We start from the raw sequence: 8,017 nt of genomic DNA, 5'->3' as shown, positions 1-8,017 counted from the left end.
CGCAGGTCAACACATATAACCTTTACATCTCAAAGATGTATTTGAATTCAGACTGGGCTGAGCATGGCCTGGAGTGGTTTACATTCTGCTCCCACGAATTCTGCTGCAGACAAAGTGGTTATTGCTCTGAGTGCAAATGGAACTTGCTGGTAATCAAGGGCTGAAGTCTTCTTACAAGGCATTTCATCTTCTCTGCCCAGAGGTCCATTTTGCTGAACAGCCACAGACACGGTCAGAGTGGGGAGCCCCTGAAGAAGACCCAAACAGTCCTCCCGCCGAAGATAAGAATTGCTATTGACTGGGAACTTGGGAGGGGAGGGGCTGCTAGAGTGTGGAGGAAATAACCCCAGGCCCTTAATACAGCCCCAGGGGTCCCTATTGTGTTGCTCTTCTGAGCAGTGACATTAGCGTTTACCGAGCACCAGTACATGTTAATTGCCCACAGGCAGGATCTCATTCAGTTCTCGGAATGACCCACGGTACAGATTGATTATTCCCATTGTATAGATGAGGAAATGGAAGCTTATCGATGTCAAGGAACTTGCCCCAAATCACTCAGCTATCAGTAGTTGAGCTAGGATTTGAATCTGGTTCTTTCTAACTTCAGGGTATGTGAGCTTAGTCATCACGCATGATTGGGTAACCCAGACCCCTCAAATACGCAGCCAGATGCCTCACTCTAAATGTGGGGTTCTGTTCTTTCCCTTTATAGAGAGTTTTTATACTTTTTTTAGGGAGGCTGCGGACCCTTTAAGAAATCTATTAATTCTCTCCCGGGAGAATTGCACATGTACTAAACATCCGGCTTATGTGTCCAGTGTCAAGGTCGTTGGGTTCAGAAGCTGTGCCTCAGTCCAGCTGGACAGTCGGCCTGGGGTGGAACAGCAAACTCCGTTTACAGCCCACAAATGTAGATCGTGTATCCACTGCAGGGATCAGCTGAGGGCCCGGAACCAGAAGAGACCCATGGGGACAGTTAGGAGAAGTGCCAGAGCTTGGCTTATTTTAGCGCCCAGGGGGTGCAGGCCCTGAATCAAGCAAATCAAAATAGCGCTCACGACCGACATGCCCGGGTTCCAATCCCAGCTCTGTTACTTCTGAGCAGTGTGCCTGCCCTCGAGCAAGTTAAGAGCCTCTTTGAGCCTCAGTTCCCTCGTCTGTAAAATGGGGACAACAATAGATTCATCTCATAGATGGTGGCGAGGATTTGATAAGCTCATGTATGTCAAGTTGTCTGCACTGTGCCTGGCACACAGTAAGTGCTTAATAAAAGGTAGCTATTGTTATGGTCTCTATTTACACCTTTTCCCTAATGGCATTTATGTCCTCTGGCTCCATGATTAATTTGGGGGCTGTGGCTAAATGCCTTTCAGTTGGCCACCCCCCCTCAACTTCCCCATGACCCTGAGGGTGCTTGGAATTGACCTTGGCATGATGCTGGGCGGCTGTCTCCGGCAGCCATCTGTCTTTGGCCATCTCCATGCTATGAGCGAGTGGCAGCATTTTGGCCACAGCTCTGCACTTTAGTTTTGCCCAGAGTAGAAACATCTGTAGCTTGCTAATACAAATAAACAACAACAACAACAACAAAACAACAACAAAAAACCCCAAAGACTTGTGTTTTATGCCCCTGGTCCTTCCAAAAAGTGTTGTGAAAATTCACCAAGGCTCCTGGCTGGCACGCCTGCCCTGGTCTGCGTCTGAGAGGAGTGACTTCTCCATCTGCCTGTGGGTGGGAGTAAAGTCCTTAATTAAAATCAGCTTTTGGCACTAAGAAACCCATAGGAGCACAGTTGCCTCTTTGGACAGTCCTGGCCTTTGAGTGCAAAGACGTCACCCTTTGACCTCCCAGAAAGGAAAAAGATAGCATTTTGAGTCTCACTGGGAGAATGGGTGTGTAACCCAAATAGTAGCTGGGACCCCATGGACGAGTCCCATTTCTGTGTGTCCTAAATGGAGGCAGCCTGGTGGCACAGGCTCCCGACTGGGAAACGGGGAGCTCTCTGGTAGTGCCTTGGTGCTGCCACCAATGGCCCGTGTGACCTTTGTCCCTGCCTTGTCACAGTCGTTGAGGCAGGCGTTATTATTCCCATTATACAGATAAGGAAACTGAGGCTCAGAAGGCGAATGGTCTTGCCTGTACTGTAGGTTTTTGAATCCAGATCTGACTCTAGCCTGCATTCTGTCTCTTCAGAGCAGCAAATTCCTTTCTCTATCTGAGTCTCAGTTTCCCCAGCTGCAGAGTAAGAGACTCCACGATGGTCTATTTCAGAGCTTAGAGACTCTGCGATTCTAAGACTTACCCAGTGAGCTTTTCCTAGGCACATCTTTTGACCCACTTAGAATGCTGATTTTGGAGACCCTGGGCGGGGCTGCTGGGAGAACACAGGTGCCCGGTGCTGGTTCCCCCTTGCTTGTAATAATCCCATTCTCTTGCCACTCTGAGTTTCAGAAGAGAACCTTCTGTGCCACCCTTTCTCCCGCTGACCCAGCCAAGGGAGCCCCTGAGACCGCGTCCCTGCCAGGCTGAGCCTGTCGGCCTGTTTGTCACTGTTGGCTCTGGCTGTGGCTTTGCTGTGAAGGGAGGTGATACACCACCTTGTTACCCCTGACCGTAATGCCTGGAGACAGCATTAGGCCGATCTGACCGTAGAATGGCTGAGCCTCAGACCCTCAGGGTGCTCGTCCACCTCCGATGGGCTGGAAGAAGGACTTCACATCCTTGGGACTTTCTCTACTTCTCTAGAGTGGGGGTGATGAGCAGGGGAGGGAGGGGGTGGCAGGAGTCCTATCCATCTGTCTCCATGGAAGAACCTGTCTCCGAGGTTAGCCATGGACAAAACACAAAATACTAAATTCTATTGCTCAACGTGGAGGATGCTGACTCAGGAGTGAATCTGCCTCCTGGAGGAGGAGAGAACAGTGGACTTAGCGTATTTATTCCATGTTTATTCCGTGTTGCATCTGGGTACACCCCGTTACCCTGGTGCTGTCTGATTGGATGCCGTCCACCGATGGACCATTTTTGGTCCAACAAGCTGTGTGCTCGTGGGACCTTGTAGGTTATCTCTGATCTCAGCTGACTTAGGTCAGGCAGCCTCTGTGATCCCTGTAAAGAGGCTTTTTCAGAGTGAAAAAAAAAAAAAATGCTGTCTTGCTGGAAAGTAATTATTCATTACCGGTTGATGGAAGTGATTTTGGGTTTATAGCAACTAAGTGGTTGCTGACATGTCATTGAGCAAGTCACCGAACCCCTGAGTCCGTTTCTACCCTGCAAGGATGTAGTGAGGACAAAACGAGGAGGACATGTAAATTTCCCAGCACAGGGCGGGCGCTTGGAATACTGAGCCTCGACAAAGGGTAGCTTTGGGAGCTATTGCCATATGTGATGCGATGGAATAGCTTGTAACAATGATGACAATGGTCATGATAATAGCAACTGACATTTATTCTGTGTTGACAATGTTCCAAGCATTGTCAATTACATTATTTCGCTTAAGCTTCGCAGTCCTCCATAAGGTGGGTACTGTGATGGCCCCCATTTTACAGATGAAGAAACTGGGGCTGGGAGGGTTTAAGTAACTGGCCCCAGGTCACAAAGTCAGGAAGGAGGTGGGGTTTGTACTCCTATGAATCCGCCATCCTACAGTCTTGCAGAATGAAATCGCAATCTTGTCTTCACCGAAATTTGCTCGCTCATCACGTAGGGGCCTTAACTTGTTCAAGTTGTCTCTCTGGCACCCTTGAGAGATTGTGTCGTGGGGACCGCCTCATTCCAAGGCTGCCTCGTGTTCACCAGCATGCCGTGTTCACTCAGAGAGCAGCACCCACGCCAGCTCACCCGTCCTTAGGCCACAGGACTGCAGTGTTGATATTCAGGGCATCCATTGTCCCAGGTGCTGGCTGTCCCTTTGGGGCCCGGGCAGCTGCAGAAAGCAGCCGCAAGAACTGAGTCGTGGACAGCTGCCCTTCTGCGCCTCATTCATCCCGGACATCTCTGGTGCGAGATGAGAAATGACCGGGTACTTTTGCCACCTGCAGTCTTCCAGGCGTTTCTTTATGAGCTTGCCTGTGTGGGTTGAACACATCAGGGCAGCAGCTATCAAAGGGAACAAATGACTGATGATTCCTAGACTTCCCCATCTTGGTCCTAATGACACCAGCTGGGGTTTTATATGAGGTCCCTGTCTCAGGAAACACTGTCCTTCACGAGGTGTCTTGAAAGACAGCATGCCCTCACCTGGCTCCATCTCACCCTGCTCTCACCTCATCTCTTCTCCAGGCAACTCCTGTTCCTCATCCTGGGGCGCAGGCGATGGGTAGTTGACCCTCAGCTGAAGGCCTGGCCTCGTGTGCCTGACGCTGAGTCAGAAGGTTGATTTGTTGAAGGAGGCAGCAGCAAGTAGCAATAAAGACTGATGACGCCAGACTATGTACTCCCAAGAAACCAGCCACTGGAAGGGTTTGAAAGAGACTCAGGATGGGGGTGATTATATAATGGGGTTTAATGAGGCTTGAAGCCAAGGTTCATTACCCACCTTGGAAGAGGGGGAGGAAGGGCGCGTGTCTTGACAGAAGTTTGCTGCCTGAACCACACGTTCTCGTCTCAGCATTAGGAGAGATTTTAAGAAGTTTGGGTCTGACCTGGCTCGGTGGTGGCAATTCCATGTATACCATCGGAGTAACCCAAAGAACTTTTCTTCTCCAGAATGAGGCGGAAATGCTGCTCCCCGCCCTGCCCCTTCCCTTCCCCCCAACAGATGCAGAAAGCACCTGTGTCGCCTGGCGTCTGTGCTGTATTTTAGAAATGCAGGTCTCAGCTGGTCCCTAACACGTACTGACTGTCTGCTACTTGCCAGGTAGGCACTGATCTAGGTGCTTTGTAGGCATCAAAATATGTATACCTGGAAACAAATAAAATGATACAGAAATGTTTATATTGAAAAACATGGGCCCCTGGCCGCATCCCTCTCCCAGTCATGCTTTTTAAAAACTCTTCCTGGGTCTTATTCTTTTCATGGTCACTAACACAGTTTAAACCAGATTGTGCCAGGGTTTCTCAGAATGCGTCCCAAGCCAGCAGCTTTATGATCACCCGAAAGCTTGCTAGAAATGCAAATTCTTGCTTTCCTCCTTCCAGACCTACTGAATCAGAAGCTCTGGGGAGGGGTCCAGCTGTCCGAGTTTTCACCAGCCCTCCAGAGGATTCTGCAGGCTAAGAACCACTCGATTACATGATGATTTTTATTTCTTAGATTTTTATTTCGATTTAATTTCAAACTTACAAAAAAGTTGCAAGAACAATACAAAGGACTCCTGGACCCCTTTTACTCAGATTCATCAGTGTGTAATCTGCCACCCCCACCCCATTTTCTGTCTCTCTTATCTTTATGAGCCGTTTGAGATTAGGTTGCATACTCTCTTACATAACCAGACAGAGTGACCAGATTCGGTAAACTTGACATTGAATTCAGACTTTTATCTAACCATATTCCAACTTCAGCAATTGTCCCAATAATCTCCTTTATCTTTTTTTTTTTTTTTGACATACCATCCAACGCAGGACCACATGTTCCATTTAGCAGCTGTGTTAAGCTCAAACATCCCCTTAGCCTTTGCCGTTTGTGACTTGGACGTCTTTTGACGAGGAGAGACCAGCTGCTTTACTGAATATCCCTCAGTTTGGGTTTGTCTGATGTTTCCTTGTGGTTAGACTCAGGCTGTGCATTCTTGGGCAGGACTTCTACTTAAGTGGTGTTATGTCCTCCTTGGTACATCCCTTCTTTGAGGGACCAGGGCTGCCGGATCTTGGAATTTTTCAAAAGAAGTCAGAGACCGTGACTTTTATGAGAAATCGCCCAGTTTAAAAATGGTAGCGCCCAATGAAAAATCTCTTAACGTCGCATGACGCGGTACTAAATAACCCCCACAGGTTTGTGTGTCGGTTGTATTTGATCTTGAGGCTTCCAGTTTTAACCTCTGCTCTAGAATCGTAGTGGTCAGAACCGGCAGGGACCTCAGAAATTATCGAGTCCAACCCCTCATTTTACAGATGGGAAAACTGAGGTCAGAGAGTAGAAGGGACTTGCTCAGAGTAACAGAGCTGGGGTTTGAAGCCAGGACCCCTGATGCCCAGCTAATGGCTCTCTCCATGACACCGAGATGGTTGCAAAACCATAGTCTTCGCTGCTGCTAAAAGTGCTCCAGGGGAAGGAAGCAATGTCTTTGTTTAACAGGTGACATGCCTTGTGTGTCTGGAAGGCATTAGTGTGTGTGTGTGTGTGTGTGTGTGTGTGTGTGTGTGTGGTGCGTGCACGTGGGTGTGTATGTACAATACAAGGCCACTTCTCGGGTTTTTATCATCAGCTCGCCTCTGGTCTGCCTGCACGTTTTGCCATTCCTGCCTTACACAGTTTGGGCTCAGCAAGCAATAGACAACCTTAGACCTTTTGTTATGATTGCTCCCACCAGGAAGTGTAGCAACAAAAATTGGTTGGTAAGTGGTTGGCGTTAGGAGCCGGGGGCGGGGGCGGGGGAGGCATTTGTATCTTTTGGAGCGAGTCCTTTTCCTCCCTCAAGTACACAGAGTCAGCGTGGGCAGCCCCATTCCCTGTCATCAGGACCTGAGTCTGGTTGTGCCTTTGTCCCAGTAACACTCCTCAGGGAGGAATTCTCTGACTTACGCTGATTTCATAGCACCAGGAAAAGAAATAGCAAGTAACACAGCTGTAGAACTATGCAGTGCAGACCAGGCATTCACACTCCTTATCCATGCTCCTGCATCCCCATCCTGCACAGATGAGGAAACTGAGAGCCCGCGAGGAGAAATCCGTGCTTAGAGGCTACACAGTGCACCAGCGCCAAGAATAGAAAACGCAGCGCCGTAAGGTTACAAGTTGCACGTGCTCTCTGCCTGTAACTGGCCTGCCCTAATGTCCTAGAGACGGTGGCTTGTGGCTTCGTGGATTGTTTGAATCAAATTTACTTCCCCCACAGCAACAAAACTGGGTCTTCTCTAGTGGCCCCATCTTGCGTATCTACCCAGTTGGGCAAGTCTATATTTTATTTAAGTGTGACCTTTGGCCCTTCCTCTCCATGATGCCCCATCTCCAAGTCTTGCTGAGTTAACCTTTTAAGTCAGAGGTCAGCAAACTTTTTCTGTACAGATAGTAAATATTTTCAGTTTTGCAGGTCACGTGGTCTCCATCACACCTACTCGACTCTGCTCTTAGAGCATAAAACAGCCATGGACAATAACAAAACGAGTGGCTGTGGCTGTGGCTGTGTTCCAATAAAGTTTTACTTACAAAAACTGGCCAGGGGCCAGATGTGACTAACAGGATGTAAACTGCGACCTCTGTTCTTCCGCTTCTTTCCATCTCCTTCTCCATCACCACCCACCCTGGTCCAAACTATGAAACAGTCTCCAAATGGATCTTTCCATATCCACTTTGGCCCCAAATCCAATCAATCAAAGTGATCTCCAAGTGAGAATCTGGCCCCCGAACCCAGATTAAAATTCTGCCACGATTACCTATTGTTCACAGGTGTGACAACCCAGATCCTTAACATGGCCTTCAAGGTCCTGGGCGGGCTGGCTGCTGCCCCCCCGTAGTCTCTTCTTGCTCATGACTGTATCTGCAGTGCTTTGTATGGAGCTAACACATGTAGGTGTTTTCGAATGGACGATGACATTTTTGAGCATTCCCTTTGCGGCCAGCACTGTGAGCCTTCAGCCGTTCAGGATCTGGAGGACAAAGGAGAAAGGCTTCCACTTGTTGCCCTCCTGAGCCGCAGAGCTGGCTGGTTTTGGCATCTCCGAGGCAGGAGCTGAAGTTGCTGGGCTTTGGTGGAATCTGTGGGGTTTTATGAATGATTCTCTTGCCTTAACTGACCAGAGAAGCAAGTGTCCAAGCAAAATTGCCCCAAACTATTTCGTTGATTGGAAAATCAGATTTTTATCACCGCACGGTGGTCCTGACATACAGCTTGAGACTCATGGTTATGAGCAACAGAT

At 48.8% G+C, this 8,017-nt stretch overlaps 1 protein-coding gene across 1 annotated transcript in view; it reads left to right on the top strand.

Annotated features, from left to right (window-relative positions):
• Positions 1-8,017, top strand: part of KSR2 (kinase suppressor of ras 2) — a 338,884-nt gene that overhangs the window by 190,104 nt on the left and 140,763 nt on the right. The window lies entirely within an intron of this gene.

Source organism: Pteropus alecto, unplaced genomic scaffold (assembly GCF_000325575.1).
Source record: "Pteropus alecto unplaced genomic scaffold, ASM32557v1 scaffold113, whole genome shotgun sequence".
In the NCBI taxonomy this organism is placed as follows: domain Eukaryota; kingdom Metazoa; phylum Chordata; class Mammalia; order Chiroptera; family Pteropodidae; genus Pteropus; species Pteropus alecto.
The sequence above is the reverse complement of the archived record's forward strand: the minus strand, read 5'-3'. Positions and strand labels throughout refer to the sequence as shown.